This window comes from Phyllostomus discolor, chromosome 13 (assembly GCF_004126475.2).
Source record: "Phyllostomus discolor isolate MPI-MPIP mPhyDis1 chromosome 13, mPhyDis1.pri.v3, whole genome shotgun sequence".
NCBI classification, from domain to species: domain Eukaryota; kingdom Metazoa; phylum Chordata; class Mammalia; order Chiroptera; family Phyllostomidae; genus Phyllostomus; species Phyllostomus discolor.
In genome coordinates, this window is record NC_040915.2 from 3,623,477 (window position 1) to 3,643,072 (window position 19,596).

The 19,596-nt window shown below is 44.9% G+C and overlaps 1 long non-coding RNA gene across 1 annotated transcript; it reads left to right on the forward strand.

Annotated features, from left to right (window-relative positions):
• Positions 1-3: 3 nt before the first annotated feature.
• Positions 4-5,201, forward strand: LOC118498007. The gene is made up of 2 exons (XR_004900528.1): positions 4-577; positions 3,798-5,201. It is a non-coding gene; the product is annotated as an uncharacterized LOC118498007 (long non-coding RNA).
• Positions 5,202-19,596: the final 14,395 nt, after the last annotated feature.

Genomic DNA, 19,596 nt, shown 5'->3' on the forward strand with positions numbered 1-19,596 from the left:
CGCCCGGCTCCCCCTCCACCGCTGCCAGCAGGTCATAGGGCACGCGGAGTCCGCGCCGTCGCACTAGCCCCCGAGGCCGCCTACGCCATTTTGAATAAGGTCACCACCCGGAGTCCGTGAGAGAAAGAACGTGGGGAGGAGGCGCCCTCCGGGTCCCGCAGGGAGAGAGTGTCCGCTGTAGTAACCGCGCTGCACAGCCCTGGTTGCTTAATCACTTAAATGGATGATTTATTCAGTTATTCGTGGCATTACAGTTATTCTCTGTAGTGCCACGGTACTTTGACACCCATCGCCTGACTTCTCGCGCTTACACGGAATGGCATGTATCAATACGATCGTTCCCATTTTGTGGTGGAGAAAATCGAGGCTACAAAAGGCAAAATGGTTGCTCAGCATCATCCAGCCTGACGGGCCTGTGGACAGCCTGAGCTGAAAGGGACGAAGTTTGCGCCCAGGCTTTTATTTGCAATATACGGCCCACCGGGAGTCCCGTTTTCGGTGCTTGGGACACGGGACTCAGCCCCGTGTCCTCTCCAGCTCTCTTGAGGAAAGTGGGCACTTAACTACAACCAGTGTGGTAAGAGCGGATAATTGGAGCACGTGGACTTCTGAGTAGTACACAATGGAACATGGAAAAAATGAATAATTTTGTATTTAACTGTTAAAAGTGAGATTTCTCCCCTTCTCCTTTTTGACTGTAGAACACATACGCACGGTACACAATTTTAAAAGGTTTTGAATGCAGTCTCTCAAGCCACGGCCAGTGCTAGCATGAAACCGTATGACGGGTAGCGTCGAGTTGCCACTGACATCATCAACAGGGGCAGAATCTTGACATTGGCCTAAAACAACTTGAGCAAGGGCAATTTTGAGAGGAAAGGCTAGTGGAAGGCCCTGGAGCTCTCCTTAGCTGCCAAGAACATATGTAAACATTAATACTTCATCTCAGCACAGGGATTAGTGTGGCAATAGTAGACTTGAAAGAGGGTAGTTTGCACTATATATAGTTGGTATTTTTTACATGTATTTAATTTGGTTGTAAAATACGCAGAACAAAACTTACTATCGTAATCGTTTTTAGTATACAGTTGGGTGATATTAAATCCATGCAACCATCACCACCATCCATCTCCAGAACTCTTCCTCTTGCAAAACTGACATTCTGTACTCGTTAATAACTCCCCATTTTCTGCTTTTCCCAAGCCCATGTCAGTCAACCACCATTCTACTTTTTACAGAGTCTTCCCATTTCCCCCACAGTTTAGTCTCTGGTAACCACTGTTCTAATCTCTGTTACTGTGAGTTTAGCTTTTTTTTTTTTTTTAATTCTACATATAAGTGAGATCATGTGATATTTGTCTTTTTGTGACTGGCTTATTTCATGTCACAGAATGTCCTCCAGTTTCATCCACGTTGTGGCAAACTGCAGGATTGCCTCCTTTTTAAAGGCCGAATGTTACTCTTTTATGTGTTTTTATATATTCCTATGTATTTATAGAATACTTTATATGTATTCCTTTATATATAAATGCATATGTACATACCACGTTTTCTTTATCTATTCCCACACTGACGGAAGAAGATAGATGGCCTCGAACTGTGACAGAGCGGCGGGAGACCCTTGTAGGCACTTGCACAGGGTGGTCATCCTGGGAGCTGTCAGCATGGTTGTTGGCTTCTGACAGACAGCGTAGGGTTAGTCCAGGTTTTTTCTTTTGTACCAGACCTCAGCAGTAGTTCGTGTTCTCTGGCAGGGGGCAGCAATAAACCTTTACTGTCTTGGTTCAGGAGTATGTCACTCTCTGGACAGACTTCATTTACAGGATTTTAAAAAATTTATTTATTTAGCCCTATCACCATTGCAGTGAATGTCAGGCTAATCTACTGTGACACTGTTGACACCATCCTGATGGACCTTGAGAACAGGAAGTAGCAGATCCCTTGGGTGACTTGGCAAGCTTGCTGTATGTGCCAGAGAGCAGATAATATAGCTCCACATACACAGGGGCTTATTTATTCAGTGAACTTTCTAGGGGCCTGGGGTTCGTTGGGTGATTCCCTGCAGAATGAAAGACCAGCTGCTGCATATACCACATTTCCTACTACTGAGAAAGAAATAAAAAACTTGGTGGGCTTCTTTTAGACTTGGGTGGTGAAATGTACCATATTAAGGTCCATTATTTTCACCCGTTACTGGGTCACTTGAAGGCTGTCACTTTAGGGGGGCCTGTACAAGGAGGGGTGGTTTTCTCACTGGATTGAGCTGGATCAGAATAAGTATCGGATTTTTCAGACTGTAAGACACACCTAGGTTTTATAGGAGGAAAACAGGAAAAACAATTTGGAAGCAAGAAATGTGGTAAAATATTTAATAACATAAATAACATAGGCTGCCCCCCAATAGTGAGCCGGGTAAGCTACATTCAGACTATAAGACACACCCCCATTTCCTCCCAAATTTGGGGGGTGTGTCTTATCATCCGAAAAATAAGGTAGTTCTGCCTTTGGCTTTTATACCCAGGCATTGGATTTTGGAAACAAAGTTATGATCTCCTTCCGCAAATTGCTATTTTCCTTTTGAGAAACAGCTCCTGGCTTGCTCCAGGTGTCTGGTGAAACCAGATGCCTGACCATGGCGCACTGGCCGTGGCACACCAGATGACTCTGCGATCTGAGCCCCCGTGTTACCTGATCGGCCTGGCCACACTGTCAGGGGTGGCCCACAGCACTCCATCATCAAAGGGGAATGACATATGTGGCCTGGGTCCAAGCAAGCCCTACAGGTGAAGTTGGTCGCCTGAGCAAGTGGTTTACATTTCTCCCCTGTAATGTGCTTATATTCACGGTCTCGTGGAGAGTTGTTTATGATGAGTTGACACAGGGAGAAAAATCCAAAACCCAGTTTGCAGGTGGCTCCGACCTGAGGTGGATTGCCGGGATGTCCCAGCCTTCCTCTGAGATCGCCAGAGGGGCCTAGCAAAGGGACCTGCACCCAGAGGCTCTGAAGTAAGGACACACAGATTCCTGGGTGTGGGATAACGGATTAGTCTGTTGGTCAGAGACTTGAAGGATATAGACCGAAGGCTTAGTGACAGGAAGTTTTGAGGAAGACGAATGTGACTAGCCTGACCAGACTGGCTTCAGACCACTCTGAATTTAAGAGGTTTCCCCTTATTCAGAGGAACCTCTTAAAGTCTGCCAGGCACCACGGCTCCTGTGGCTCTTGGTTTCCTTCCCCAGACACTTCAGGGCTTGCTCCACAGTTTAGGAGAGTGCGAGCCCAGCAGAACAGACTGCTCCCTTTTCCCTTGGCTGGCCTCTCCACTGTCAGAGCTGAGTCGAGTTTTTAAGCCTCTGGGAACCAGCCTGATCCCCAGGCAAAACCCGACTTTGAGGAGACCAGCCAGCTCTCTCTGGCAGGGACATTACTTCAGACTGTGTATTAGTCAGGGTTGACCAACTGCGGTAACAAACAGTCCCAACACGTCAGGTTCAATACCACGATAGTCCCATCCTTGTTCACGTCACAATCCAATACCAGTTGGAGGGGGCTGTGCTGCATGCCATCACCCAGGGACCCAGTCCTTTCTGTCCTGTGGCTCTTCTCTCATCTAGGTTCTCTCCGTTCTGCTGGAGGATGGGACAGAAGACAGACTGAGGGCTGTGTGGGGTGTTTTTATGAGCAATACCCAGAAATGACTGTACATTGTTTACACTCCCATCCTGTTGGTGAGAATTCAGCCATGTGGCTCTACTTGACTCTAATCCTTCCCTCCCACTCCTTCCCCTCTCCTCAGGCAACCGCTGACCTGCTGTCTGTCTCTGTGAATATTTGCATTTCCATACAGTATGTACTCTGTTTGGCTGGACTTCTTTCCCTCAGCGTATGTATTTTGAGATTCATCCACGTCCTATGTATGTCCGCTGCTGTCACTGCTGAGTAGGATGCCATTGCGTGGAAGCACCTCGGCTTGTTTTCCCATGGGACAGGCATGGCAAGGTGAGCAGGCATGGCAGACACTTCTCACATGTTGCATTAGCTCAATATGTTGTTCTGAGAACTGGAAAAACATTTTAAAAGCAAGAATACAATGTACAATATATTGAAATTGCATCTTTTGCAACTGTTTGAATTCACATATTTTTACATGTTAACTTAAAAGTGTGTGGGAGCAGGGCTGGCTTCTGCAGATGCCTGCAGCCTGCACAGCCACATGGCCCTGTGCTCAGAAGGGCTCTGAGCTTTGCATGAAGGCGGCTGCTGCCTTCTTGAAGTTCTTAGTCATGTTCGAGCAAGGGGCCTACACTTCCATTTTGCACTGGGCACTACAGTTTTTTTAATGGCCTTTCCTCTGTGCATGTGTGCCCTCTTCCCCGATCTCTGGGCACTAATTTATGTAGCTGCATAAGAGGGCATGTAGTTTTTTAAATTGATTTTACAGGGCATGCAGTCAAGCATTTGAAGGCCACTGGCCTTAACTCTCAGGTCTGTGAGGGCTGGGCTTGGAACACAAAATCCATGGTGGTTTGCCAGTTCTTCTACTTTCTACCCTGTGATTCATGCTCCACTGCTACCCCAAGGCCAGAGGTACACAACTAACTACAAGTACTCCTAGTTACTGTGCTTGATGGTCTTGGGCCTCACAGGTGTTGGGGTTTACAAACTGCAGACAGCACCCACCGCCAGCAGAAAGATGATTTGCTTTATTGCGGGGGTCTGGAACCAAACCCACAGTACTGTCCAGCTTCGAGCTATGCCTGCAGTTGTTTGAGTGGAGAGGAAGAAAGGGGAAATTATAATGGCAATGTGAGCTAAATAACTGTTTTAGCATAGTTTCCCATTCGCACGGGTGATGTGGGTGCCCATGGGCCACACACACAGGTGCGCTGCAGACAGCTCCCATTCAGTGGGCGAGCCCCTCCCAGTGCACCACCCTTGTCCAGGCCAGCCTCTGGGAAGAATTGGTTCCACCAGAGGAAGGAAGATCCAGGGTTCTTTGAGTCCTGAAGTTGGGCCTCAGCCTAACTAAGGACTTTCTTAACACTTTCTGAGAGAGGCAACCACTTCTGTCCCCCTCTCTAAACTTGAGAATGGCCTTGCACCTTTGGGCAGGAGGGCATGGGGCAGACTCTCCCCACCTCCTGGGGAGAGGGAAGTTTAGAGGACATGAAATGATGCTGGAGAGGAGGAGAGCTGGGGTCCAGTGTGAAAGATCCTGACTCCCAGGGTGAGAGTTGGGCCTCCCGTGAGGGCAATGGGGCCTGGGTATGGGGAGGAATGAAACAGGGAGGTCCACGTGAGGCACTCTGTGGATGAAGCGTGTTGGGCTTGGCCTTGACCTCTCCAGGCCCTATGGACCTAGTTGTTACCCTAACCATTGTATAGTACTCTGAACTGTGCAAATTTAACAGCTGTTTTCTAGGATGTAAATAGAAAATTCTAGTAAAGTAAATTGCTTTCCTAGAGTGACTGGTAATTGCTCCTAGTTGTTATTATTGTTATTATTATTTTAAAAGATTTTATTTATTTTATTTAGAAAGGGGAAGGGAAGGGGAAAGAGAGAAACATCAGTGTGTGGTTGCCTTTCTTGCACCCCCTACTGGGGACCTGGCCTGTAGCCCAGGCATGAGCTTTGACTGGGAATTGAACCAGCAACCCTTTGGTTCACAGACCAGCACTCAATCCACTGAACCACACCAGCCAGGGCTTCCCCTAATGATTAATTAACTGGGCAAGAACAATTGAACCCATGTCACAGGGCCATGAGGGAAGACCATCAGAAGGGGTGAAAACTTGGCAGTGTTAAAGAATTTGAACTTGGCTGGGGAGGGTGGGAAACAAATCTCTCAAAGGGAGGAGAGACTTCCTGCTCCTCCTCACCCCCACAAGCACGTGACCTCCAAGTCTTGTGATTCTGCCTTCAAAATAATTACTCCAGCAAGAAGGAGTCTCTGTTCATAAATTCACCTGTGTAAGGAATATAATTAAAGCTTTCTGTAACTCAATGTCTATTTTGAGCTCCCATTCTGCTGGAGTGGCAGAAACTTAATCTCTACTAATTGAGAGTTTTACCCTCTCCCTGGGGTTATAGTTAAGGCCCAGAGCTTCATGTAGTACTTTGGTGTGAGTGTGTGAGTGTGCATGTGTTGGAGGATAGCGTTCCCAAGGTCATCTGTGCACACAGGTGCTCATGGAGATGCCGTTGGTCCCCACCGGTTGCTGGAGAGACCTGGCTGTCCTCACTCACTCTCTGCTGGAGACTGCAGCTCTCTTCCCACTTCAGGGTACCCTGGCCTGTGGGGATCTTTCTGCCATTTCTTAAGGTCCTTGTGCCCAGACGAGTCTCAGAGACATCTCCACACCAGGTTTTACTGCTCCCTGGGGCAGCATTCCCCTCCCTCTTGGATTCGTTGCTCCTTCCTCAGACGCCTCTCTGTTCCTATCACTTCCCTCCATCCTCCTCCTCTTCCTTCCTTTCCACTAGACCCCCTGAAGCCCACGTTTTGGGGTTTCTGGAGGACCTCCAATAGGTGGCGCTGTCTTCCTGACTAAGGTTCTGAACATGCTGGAAAATGGAGCAAAGGGGAGGCAAGTGAAGGCCAGATTATTGCCTTATCACTGACAAGGCCACCTCCAAGCCCTTGCTCAGTGTGGGCATATAGATAACTGAGCCCCCGAGTTTGGCAGATTCTCCTGTACCCCTGTTGTGGCAGCTCCACTGGGTGGGTCCCCCTGTGGACAGTCACTGAGGGGCAGTGAATGTACCCCTTGCAGGAGGGCAAATCCTAGGAGGAAGAAAGCCAGAGCTGAGCAGAGCATGTACCATGCTCCCCCAAATCCGCAGATCAGGTGAGCTACTTTCTCCCGCCTTGCTGAATCCTGGACCAGCTCTCCCCATCCTCTTGCTTGTGAAGTTTCTTGCATCTATGTTTCTTGCATCTATGTCTGAGATTTCTCTCCTTTTCCCTAAGTCTTTTTGAAACAAAATACAGAAATACTTAAAACATCTTTTCTTAATAAAACTTTTGAAAATAGACCAGTGTGGGTAGAATTCCATAATGCATCCCCTGGCAGCCATCCCTCGGCTTCCACAGTTATGAAATCATGGCCAGTCTGAATTCATCTGCGACCTCCCCGACTCCTGTGTTGTGTGAAACAAGCCCAATGCATCAACCCAGAATGACTCCTTATTTTGCCGTCTGCCCTGTCACCTCCCACCATGAGGGGCAGTGAGCATAGAATGGACCAACTACTTGAAAGGGGGAGGGAGGTGAGTTACCAGAAGAAAGAAGAACAAAGGAGAACATCAGGAAAACATCATCCTGCCACCATTGGCAGGTGCTGTCCATTCATTTTCTTTGCCACCACTGGAGTTCAGGACTCATCATTTATCTCTGGCAGCCACTGAGAAATTATTTTCTTTTCTGCTGTTTCTTTAAGTGACCACCTGAATCAGAATCACTTGGAAAGCTTGTTGAAATGCAGATCGCTGGGCCTCTCCCCAGACTCACTGAATCCCACTTTGCGGGGGTGGTGGTCCGGGTGTCTTACAAGCAGCCCATGTGATTCTGAAGCATGGGGACGCTGAGGACTGCTGTTCCCATCGAGCCTCCATGCTGTCCCACATTGTCTGAAACACCAAGTCAGACCCTGTCACCCCCATGAGGACAACCCAGGAGGCTCCTACCTGCAGGATAAGTTTCAGGTTATCAGGCCTGGTATTGAGGGCCTGCAGCAGCCTCTTCCCCCACCTGTCTCTTTCTTGAAGCCTGGGTTTCAGCCCCATCTTACAACTCTGACGTCCTCAACATTCTCTCCGCCCCTGCTCTTGGGTCTGATAAACTTGTGCTGCTCATTTGCGGGCCAGTCCGAGGGGCTTTTCTTTGAAGCCATCAGTGACTCACTCCTGTGCATGGCAGTTGGAAGATTTGGGAGTCACAGTTAGGTTGCTATCTCAGCTCTGCCGCTTACTGGCTGCATGACCTTGAGAAGTCCTTGTTTTCTCTGGGTCTCAGTCTCATTGCCTAGTCCTAGACAATGAGGGTAAAAGCAGTGTCTCTCAGGCTTTTGAGATGCAAATGGAGACTTTTGCACAATAGGGAGGCAAAACTTGACCTCTGTTTCTTAGTGTCTCCTGCTGCATCTGAGAACTAAATTCACTTAGGACAGATTCATAGGAGAAAGGTATACAGCTGACCCTTGTGCTAATGGGTTTGACCGTGCAGGTCCGCTGACACATGGATTTTTTTCTTTCCCTTTTTTTAAAACATTTTAAAATATGTTTTACTGATTATGCTGTTACAGTTGTCCCAATTTCTTTCTCCTCTTTCTCCCCTCTCTGCCCTGCACCCCACTACCCTCCAGCATTCCATGCCCCTTGTTGTACATACAAGTTCTTTGGCTTCTCTATTTCCCATACTATTCTTACCCTCCCCCTGTCTATATTTTATGCCAACTAATTATGCTTCTTATTCCTTCTACCTTCCCCCCATTCTTCCCCTCCCCCTCCCCACTGATAACCTCTATGTGATCTCCATTTCTGTGATTCTGTTCCTGTTCTAGTTGTCTGCTTAGTTTTTTTTTTTTAGGTTAAATTGTTGATAGTTGTGAGTTTTTTTGTCATTTTACTATTCACAGATTTTGACCTTCTATTTCTTAGATAAGTCCCTTTAACATTTCATATAATAAGGGCTTGGTGATGGTGGACTCCTTTAAATTGACCTTATCTGGGAAGCACTTTACCTGCCCTTCCATTCTAAATGATAGCTTTGCTGGATGGAGTAATCTTAATCTGGGAGGTAGGTCCTTGCCTTCCATGACTTCAAATACTTTCCAGCCCCTTCTTGCCTGTAAGGTTTCTTTTGAGAAACCAGCTGACAGTCTTATGGGAACTCCTTTGTAGGTAGCTCTTCCCTTTTCTCTTGCTGCTTTTAAGATTCTCTCCTTATCTCTAATCTTGGGTGAGATTATCTTTAATCTTTAATCTTTAATGATGTGCCTTGGTGTGTGTTTCCTTGGGTCCAATTTCTTTGGGACTCTCTGAGCTTCCTGGATTTCCTGGAAGTCTGTTTTCTTCTCCAGACTGGGAAAGTTTTCCTTCATTATTTGTTCAAATAAGTTTTCAATTTCTTGCTCTTCCTCTTCTCCTTCTGGTGCCCCTATGATTCAGATGTTGGAATATTTAAAGTTGTCCCAGAGGTTCCTAAGCCTCTCCTCATTATTTTGAATTCTTGTTTCTTCATTCTGTTCCACTTGAAATATTTATTTCTTCCTTTTGTTCCAAATTGTTGACTCAAGTCCCAGTTTCCTTCCCTTCACTGTTGGTTCCTGTATATTGTCCTTTATTTCACTTTGTGTAGTCTTCATTTCTTCCTTCTTTTTGTGACAGAGCTCAACCATTTCTGTGAGCATCCTGATTACCAGTGCTTTGAACTCTGCATCTGATAGGTTGTCTAGCTCCTTGTTACCTATCTCTTTTTCTGGGGTTTTGATCTGCTCTTTCATTTGGGCCATGTTTCTTTGTCTTGGTGCACCAGTCCAGATGAATGTTTCTTTAACTCCTTGGTTGTTGGACTTCCATGCAAATGATTTTCTGGCAGTTCTGGTTGTTCTTGGTTTTTAAATTGGTTGTTATCCTCCTTTTCCTTGTGCAAGGAAGTGAAGCATTTCTACTTATACCTCCATCTTGTCTGGAACCTTGGCCCCATTGTTCTTTGGACATGCTTTATCTTCAGTTGCTACTTCAAATCCTTATAAGGATTTCTCCCTCAATCATGTCCTTGGGTGGCTGAGGCTATTTTGTTAAGTTTAGCCTGCCCAGAGTTAGGAGTTTGTGTCTGGCTTTGATGAGTGATGATTGGTCAAGCTCCAGAGAAATAACACATGCATCATCTTGATGAACCATTCAGGTTCATGGTCCTTTTAAAACTGTGCCTCTTCCTGGTCAAACACTTAACTGCAGCATGTTTTCTGACTGTAACACCACCAACTTGCATGCCTAGCTCTCTGACTGGTACAGTCTCACCAGTGACAATTTGGAATTGCAGAGGCCGTTTTGGGGAGCTTCTAACCTTGAAAAGATTGCTCACTTAGAACAAAAAGCAAAGAACCCCCCATGAAGAGATCATGCTTCCTGAAAAAGAGACTTTTATTTAATGTGGGAAGCATCCCACTCCTTCATTTCCATCCCTCGGCATTAATAAGTGCTGGTTTTCTAATTTTATGGCTTGGCAAGATTGCCAAGGGCCCAAGTTACTGCCTAAACCAGCTGTGATGTTGCTTCTTCTGATTTCCTAGGTCTAGACTTTTTTCTCTCTCGTTGCAGTAGAAACGTAGGGAGGTTTTTACAATGACAACTTCATACAGGTCTAAAGCCAAGTGCTTCTCACTTTTTCTGTTCCTGTCTCTCGGGGAATTTAAAGATAAATTACTAAAAAATACCCCGAACACTACAACATTCACTTTTTATGTTCACATGCCAGGAATATTTAACCCAAATAACTAGTAGCCTTGGCTGGTGTGGCTCAGATAGTTGGAGCATTGTCCCATAGGCCAAGAGGTCATGGGTTCAATTCCCAGTCAGGGCACATACCTAGGTTTCAGGTTCAATCCCCAGTTGGGATGTGTATGAGAAGGCAACCAATCAGTTTTTCTCTTTTACATCAATGTTTTTTTTTCTTTTTCTCTTTCATCCTCTCTCTCTCTCTCTCTCTCTCTTTCTCCCTCCCTGCCTCCCCCCCCCCCCCCGCCCCGCTCCTCAAAAGCAATGAGCCCTGCCTGGTGTAGCTCAGTTGGTTGGGTGTTGTCCCACAAATTAAAAGATCACCGATTCAATCCCAGGGCAGGACACATACCTGGGTTGTGGGTTCAGTCTCTGATTGGGGAGTGTAAGAGAAGCTACCAATCAGTATTTCTCTCTCACATAGATGTTTCTGTCTCTCTCTTTCTCACCCCCTTCTTCTCTCTCTAAAAATAAATAAATAAAATCTTGAAAAATATAATGAAGAAATGTCCTCGGGCAAGGATTTAAAAAACAGGCAAATAACTGGTAAAAGATGTCTAAAACAAACAAAGAACAAATTATTTCACTTGTTTTTTAATGTGTGTGGTCACTTCAAAGTATGTATACATAGTAGCCTTTGTTACAAAATAAGAATAAACTTTAATTCCAAGATAAAAGAGTTTTTTGCATGATTGAGAGTCTTTAAAAAGTAGTTTACAGTATAAAGTAATGTCAACACAATAGTTTGGTTTGTACAAGACCACAGTGAAATTTCTCATGATTTAAACTTTCTAAATTTCCTGATTAATTTTATGAATTAAGTTACCACTGTTTCCATAACTTGTTTAAAAATGAAATATATGTTTATAGTTTCATTTAACTATATAATATTATGACAGAGAATGTCATTTTACTGTGGTAAAATATACATAATGTAAAATTTACCATCTTAATTACATTAAGTGTCATTTAATACATTCATATTGTTGTACAGCTGATACCACCATCAATCTCTAGGCCTGTTTCATCATCCCATACTGAAACTCTGTTTCACTTTCCTGTTGTTTGTGTGTTCACTGGAGTAGCATTTTTAATTTCCTTCAAGAACTTTTTCTTTGTATTTACAACTTGCCTATTAGGCACAAGAGGCCTAGTGTTCAGCCTGTTTGGGCTCTCAACTGGCCTTCTTCACCCAGTTTGTGTTTCTGCTGTTGAGTTGTATGAGTTCCTTACATAGTTTGCATATTTAACCCTTATCAGATACATGATTTGCAAATATTTTTGCCTGTTCTATAGGTTGCCTTTGCATTTTGTTGATTGTTTCTTTTGCTGTGCAGATTTTTAGTTCAATGTAGTCCCACTTATTTATATTTGCTTTTGTTGCATGTACTTTTGATGTCATATCCCCAAAATTATTACCATGACCAGTATCAAGGAGATTTTCCCTTATATTTTCTTCTAGGGGTTTTACCTTTTTTAGTCTTATGTTTAAGTTTTTAATCTATTTCAAGTTAATTTTTGTGAGTAGGTGAGATAAGGATCTAATTTAATTCTTCTGCTTGTGATTTTCCAGTCTTCCCATCACCATATATTGAAGACATTGTTCTTTTCCTATTGAGTTTTTTCGTGTCTCTTGTCAAATCCTAGTTGACTGTGTATGTGGGGGTTTATATTTGGGCTCTCACTTATGTTCCATTGGCTTGCATGTCTATGCCAGTGCCATACTGTTTTAATTATTATAACTTTGCAGTATAGTTAAAAATCAGAAAGTGTGATGCCTCCAGCTTTGTTCTTTCTCAGATTTGCTTTGTTATTTAGGGTCTTTTGTGGTTCCATACAAATTTTAGGATTTTTTTTCTTTTTCTGTGAAAAATGCCATTGGAATTTTGATAGACATTGCATTGAATCTAAAGAAGTTTTAAGTAGTATGAATATTTTAATATGAATATTTTACCAAGATTAATTATTCTGACCCATGAACTTGGAATATTTTTCCATTCATGTCTTTTTTAATTTCTTTCATCAAAGTCTTATAGTTTTCTTTTTTCCTAAGAATTTATTTACTTATTTTTATAGAGAGGAAGGGAGAGAGAGAAAGAAGGAGAAAAACATCAATGTGCAAGAGGTACATTGATCAGTTGCTTCTTGCACACCACAAACTGGAGACCTGGCCTGCAACCTAGGCATGTGTCCTGACCAGAAATTGAACTGGCAACCTTTTGCCCACCAAGCCACACCAGTCAGGGCTAAAATCTTATAGTTTTCATCACACAGATCATTCATCTCCTTGGTTAAATTTATTCCCAAGTATTTGTTTTTGATATTATCATGGAATGGAATTATTTTCTTTATTTCTTTTTTAGGTATTTCATTGTTAGTGTATAGAAATGCAACTGATTTTTGCATGTGGACTTTGTATTCTGCAACTTTACTGAGATTACTTATAAATTAGTTATAACACGGTTTTTTGTGTGTTGTGTGTGTAGTCTTTAGCATTTTCTATATGTAAGGTAATATCATCTGCAAACAAAGACAGTTTTACTTCTTCCTTTCCAAGTTAGATGACTTATTTCTTTTTCTTGCCTAATTGATCTGGCTAAGATTTTCAGTGCTCTGTTAGATAGAAGTGGTGAGGGAGGCACCCATGTCTTGTTGCTGATCCTAGAGAAAAAACTTTTCACCTTTCACTGTTGAGTATGATGTTATCTGTGGGCTTGTCCTAAATACCTTTTATTATGTTGAGGTATGTTCCTTTTATACCTAATTTATTGAGCATCATTCTCATGAAAAGATATTGAATTTTGTCAAATCCTTTTTAAAAGTTTTTATTTTATTTTTAATTTTAGTTTTGATCTTCTTTTTTTAAATAAGTACCTTTAATATTTCATATGATAATGGTTTGGTGATTATGAACTTCTTTAGCTTTATCTTGTCTAGGAAGCACTTTATTTGCCCTTTGATTCCAAATGATAGCTTTGCTGGATAGGGTAATCTAGGTTGTACGTCCCTGATAGTTCCTTCTAGCCTGAAAAATTTCTTTTGAGAAATTAGCTGACAGTCTTTTGGGAACTCCTCTGTAGGTAATTATCTGCTTTATCTTGCTGCTTTTAAGATTCTCTCTTTAATCACCTTGGCTGGTGTGGCTCAGTGGATTGAGTGCCAGCTAAGAACCAAAGGGTCGCTGGTTTGATTCCCCGTCAGGGCACATGCCTGGGTTGTGGGCCAGGTTCCCAGTATGGGGTGTGTGAGAGGCAACCACACATTGATGTTTCTCTCCCTCTCTCCCTCCCTTCCTCTCTCTCTAAAAATAAATAAATAAAATCTTTTAAAAGTTCTATAGAAAATAAGATTCTCTCTATATCTTTAACCTTCGGCATTTTAATTATGATGTGTCTTGGTGTGGTCCTCTTTGTACCCATCTTGTTTGGGATTCTGTGTGCTTCCTAAACTTGTATGTCTATTTCCTTTACCAAATTAGGGGAGCATAGGGTAAATGGAAGCAGTCTGTCTTCCTCACCCAGATGTCTGGGCAACTAAGGGAAGCAGTTTCCCATACCTTGAGAATGGGCCTGGTAAGTAGTGTTCTCACAGCCCTGAGACTGGGTCCAATAAACTATTCCCATGGCCTTTAGTGGGCTCGCATGCATAATATGAAGCTCTGTTGCATGAGATCTGCTGGCACCCTGCCGGCTTTGTCTGTATTCCAGTATTTAAGAGGTAGGGGCTCCCCACTAGGTGATGTGCAGTGACACACTCAGGGACACACAACTTGCAGCATGTGTGGATTGCCCACTCTTGAACAAAGGCATGTCAGACATCCCATTGGCTCTGTGAATATTCTTTCCTGTGAACCTGTCCAGCCTTTACTGGTCTCAACTCAGGAAATTTTCTTTTATTAGTTTTTCAAATAGATTTCCAATTTCTTGCTCTCTTCTCCTTCTGGCACTCATATATGAAGCAAATGTTGGAACACTTGAAATTATCCCGTAGGCTCCTTACACTATCATTGATTTTTTTGATTCATGTTTCTTCTTGCAGTACTGATTGGATGTGTTTTGTTTCATTATATTCCAAATCACTGCTTAGATTCTTGGCTTCATACTCTCCACTGTTGATTCCCTGTAAATAGTTCTTTATTTCAGTTAGTGTCTCCTTCATTTCTAATTGGATTATTTTATGCTGTTGTAGTACCCACTGAGTTCCTTGAGCATCCTTAATACCAGTGTTTTGAACTCTGCATCTGATAGGTTGTTTATCCCCATTTTGTTTGGTTGTTTTTCTAGAGTTTTGATGTGTTCTTTCTTTTAGGCCATATTTCTTTGTCACCTCATTTTGGCAGCCTCTCTGTGTTTGTTTCTATGTATTTGGTAGATCTACTTTGACTCTGTGTTTTGATAGTGTGACCTAATGTAGTAGGTGTCCTGTAGGGTCCAGTGGCACAGCCTCTCCTACCTCCCAAGCTGGGCACTCGAGGTGCATCTTCCATGTGGGATGACTACTCCCTCCTCTTGTAGTTGGGTGTTTATTGCTGTCAGCAGGTCAATGGGAAGGATTTACTTACACCAGACAGCTGTTAACACTGGCTGTTATCACTCACCAGCAACTACCTCTCTCCGCGTCTTTGGAGGTGGATGAGTAAGGTTCCAACATGGTCTGTAACTGACCACTGGGTGCGCAGGCTCTGGGGTTTCCCAAGTGGTGCAGGCCAAGGTCAGCCACTACCTGTGGTCTGTCTGGGCCCTTTGGTGTAAGCTGTAAAGTGATCTGCAGATGGCTGCTGCTAGTGCTGGGTGTGGGGCTCCCCAGTGAGAGGTATGGGCTGGCGCAGCTGTTCCTTGTTTGAGTGGATTAGGAAGGGCTGAAGCCTGCGCCTCGCCCAGCATCTTATATGAAAAAGCCACTGTTATGAGCTTGGGTGAGCTCATATGTTGGATGGGGCGGAGCCTTAGGTAATCATCAGGGTGGGGCTACCCATGTGAGCCAGGTTGATGGAAACTCAGGTATGGTTCCACTGCATTGTGGCTCTGTGTAGGGGAGGGCTCAGAAAAGATACAATGGCTGCTGTCTGCAGTTCTGTCTGGGAGGATGCTGTCCCCCAACTGTCACCCTCATGCCAGACATTTCAGTTCTTCCCCATATGCTACTGGTACCCTTCAAGGTACTGCCCCAGTGCTGGAGCCCAGAGGAAGTGAGTCTGAGTAAGGGCATGTGTGGGGCTCTCCAAGAGGAAATGCCTCAGAATCCCTCAGTTTCTTCTGCCAATGGAACTCCTACTGGTTTTTACAGCCAGAAGTGATGCAGACTTATCTTCCTGGCACTGGAACCCTGGGCTGGGGTTTTGGCATGGGGCTGGGATCCCTCACTCCTGAGATATCCCTCCATATTATATCCACTTTCCGTGGGTATGGGACCAGCCTGTTTGTGTCTCTGCATCTCCACCCCTTCTCCCTTCCTATCCATCTGGATTAATGTGGCTTTTAAAATTCCTTAGTTGTTGGACTTCCATACAGCTCAATTTTCTGATGGTCCTGAGTCATATTTGTTCTGTAGTTCAGCTGTAATTTTGCCGTGGTTGTGCAGAGGTGAGCTGCATTTACCTATGCCACCATCTTGACTGGAAGTCTGTTCCTTGAAGTTTTGTGTTACTGTCCTCACATTTGAAATATCAGTCACCTCATCCAGGCTTTACTCTTTGATTTTGGGAGGAAATTACCTTTTATCAGCCCAGCTGGGGGTTCTGAGACTCTCTCAGAGCTTCTCTGGATATGTCTGCTCCAGACTCCTTGCTCCATCTTGCAGTAGAATTCATACGCTTGTATGCCTTCTCTGAATCTTGCAGTGCACCAGGCCAGACCCTGATAGCCTCCCTTTTGCTTTTCCAAGGAAGGAGCTAAAGCTCAAGTGTGTGGTCTCTCCCTGGCTGGCAGGTTTAGGCCAGTTTTCTGCAAAGGCTCACTAGCTTTCTGCCAAAGCTTTCTTTTGCCACCATCAGGAGCTCACATAGGGGGTGGGGTGTGAGAGGTGAACACACATAGCACTGGCAGTGCCTGTGGGCCATTTGAGGGGATCCACAGGCAATGTGTCCCCAGCAGCTTGTGCAGTTTGTGATACAGTTAGTAGAATCCATATCCCTCTAGTGCCTTCTGACAGTCCTATCTGCCACTCTCCCAGCCTCTTCCCACACCCCAGTCATGCAGCTCACATGGCTCAGGACTCTGGACGGAGCAAGAGAGAAACAGGCTTCTTTGGCAGAGTCCTGCCCTGCTGGGGAGGCCAGGTGCTCATTCACATGCTCTTACTTTCTCCCGCCGGAGAAATCACCAGGTAAGAAGATGATTTTCAGCACTGAGCTGTGTTGCCTTGGGGGACAGATGATGCAGGTGAAAAAGTCAGACTGTTCCTCTTACCCTCTTTGATGTGTCACAACAGATTTTTTCCATTTGCTGGAACTTCTCTGGAAACCGGGACTTCCACAAGGGCTCTTTCATTCGTGAGTGGTCACCTAAGACAGTGTTCTCCAGAGAGAGGCTCAGTCTTTCCTTATAATCATCATCCTACCCCCCCACCATACGCACAGCTGCCATTTTTTCCCGTTTATGTGAAGTGTTGCAAAACAGCTTCAAGCTTCTTCCATCAATTTGCCTGTCCAATACTTCCTAAATTTACACTACAGAAACTGTGGCACTGTTACTGTTAGCAACTAATTGAAAAAATTTTGAACACTGTGCAGAACAAACAAAACGTACTGCTGGTTCCTGTCTGCAGCCTGTGAGCGCAGTCGGCCTTTAGCTGTGCAGCTTCTAGTGTAAGTGTGTTCACGTCCAACCACTGCCGATCTGCCCTCCCTCCTGGCTTCACCCCGTTCAGGCACAACTTGTTTTCCCTGATTCCTCTCTTCTTCAAAGTCTCTGTCTCACCATGTCACATAATTAAGGGGGTTCGAATTGTATTGAAGTCCTTTGACATTTGCATTTCTGTAGACTCCATTTCTCTCGTTCTCCATATTCAACCCCCCCCATCCTGCAACATTCACTCAAATACCATCTCCGTTACAAAGACTTCATTAACATCCCTTTTCCCTTCCCCTCCCATCCATCCGTCCATCTGGATCTCACTGGACCCTGAATTCTGAGGGCTCTGTTTACCCTAGTGAGGTCACTTGATACCCTGCCATGTAGGCACTTTTTCCTCTCTGTTGTGGGTTGAATGGCACCTCCCCCAAAAGCTATGTTCACGTCCTACCCCTAGACCCCCAGACTTTATTTGGGTAAAGGGTCTTTGCCAATATAGCTAATTTTAGGACTTGGAGAGGAGATCTTCCTGGATTACCCGGGTGGATTCCTAAATCCAAATGACAAGTGTCCTTATAAAACATGTAGGAGAAGACAGAGACATAAAAGGTGAAGACAGAGGCAAAAATTGGAGTGATGTAGATACAAACTAGGGAATGCCCGGAGCCGCCCGGAGCTGCAGAGGAAGGAAGGGCTCTCTCCCAGAGCCTTCGGAAGTCGAGTGGCCCTGCCGACACCTTGCTTTTTCGTTTCTGGCCTCCAGAACTGTGAGAATAAACTTGTTTTTTGGATGTACCAAGTTTGTGGTATTTTGTTACAACAGCTGCAAGAACCTACTCTCCTGATCCATATTGCCTGCTCTTGAGACAGAGGCAGTTAGGCTTAGCTCTCTGTGTGGGGTCTTCCCTCTACCTATAGAATAGGAACTGTGGCAGAGAACAGAATGCCAAGAACTGAGTGAGACTAGTCAGGTTTAGAATGGCCCCACTATCTGGCATTTTCTCCATAATGACGTGGACCCATGTGAAAATGGATGGTAAGCCCTCCCCCATGGGGTGTGTGCAGCTCTCCCGTTATAGGGGACTGTTCCACATGGCGTGGGAATGTAGCCCAGCCCCCACTCGGAAAGGCCAGTGGGAAGTGAGGTCCGGCACACAGGAGCCAGGCCCACAGATCAACTTTCCTGTGGGGAACCAGGCCTGCATTGTACCTGGGCTGCTATGAGGCTTGCTTTTGCTAAAATTCCCTTACCCTGAATTGAGACAGCAAATGTTTACTGTGTATCTTTAAAGTAACTTCCTAAAATCAATGCTAAACCTCCCAAGGACAAGTGTAACCAGCTCAACCACTTTTCCCTTTGCATTTGCAAATATCCTTCTTCTGTGATATAATTAGCAATATCTCTCCTTTGTTTTCTGTAAAAAGTAACCACCTAAAGTGAACCTGTGAATAGTAAATGAGGACCATCCTTGATGTAATGTGCCCAGAAAAAACAATAAAAGCCTGTCAAGGCAAGGTTCAGGGCCCTCTCTCACTCAGAGAGTGGTCGTGCGGTCCCTTTTCTCCACAGGACTTCTGCAGTCTGTGTGAATTTGTTCATCACAACCACAACACACAGACCCCGTGGGCCAGGGTCTGCATCACCCCATGGCTTCTGTTGCTCTTTTGTGACTTGCTTCTCTACTGCAGTGTCAGAATAAGGTCCCAACCCCATGGGTCCCTCTGAAAAGAGTGGTCATTATTCTGGAGTTAATCACTGGACAAGAGGCAAGTCCTAGATAAATAATAATTTAGAGTTTGGATTTTGATACAGTGGCCTTCTTTTAGTTTCCCAAAATTGCCATATCCTTTCTTACTTTAGGACTTCTGTGTGCGCTATTCCCTCTGGCCAGAACATTCTTCCCCTGGCTAACTCCTATCATGAGTCTCCGTGTTAGACAGCAGCCTTCTGTGGCTGTGCAGGCTAGGCCAGGACTTCTGCCAGGCTGCCCTGAGCTGTGCCCCTCCCTTCAGACGCATGTGTCACCCTGATGTCATGTTCAGTGTCCTGCCTCATTTCTGTCACACCACAAGTTCTGCGGGAAAGAACGTGCCCATCTGAGTCGCTCTGCTTGCCCTGAACAGAGAGTAGAGCACACGCACCCCTTCCAAGCTTCAGGTGAGGGGAGTGGACCCAAGGGCACATTCTCTGCTCAGAGACTACTCTCCAGGGGTCCCCCTTCCCCTCCACAGCCTTCAGTTAAGCCTCACACTTTCAGAGGGCAAGCGTGGCTAGACCCCCAAGTGAGCAGTGCCCCCAATGC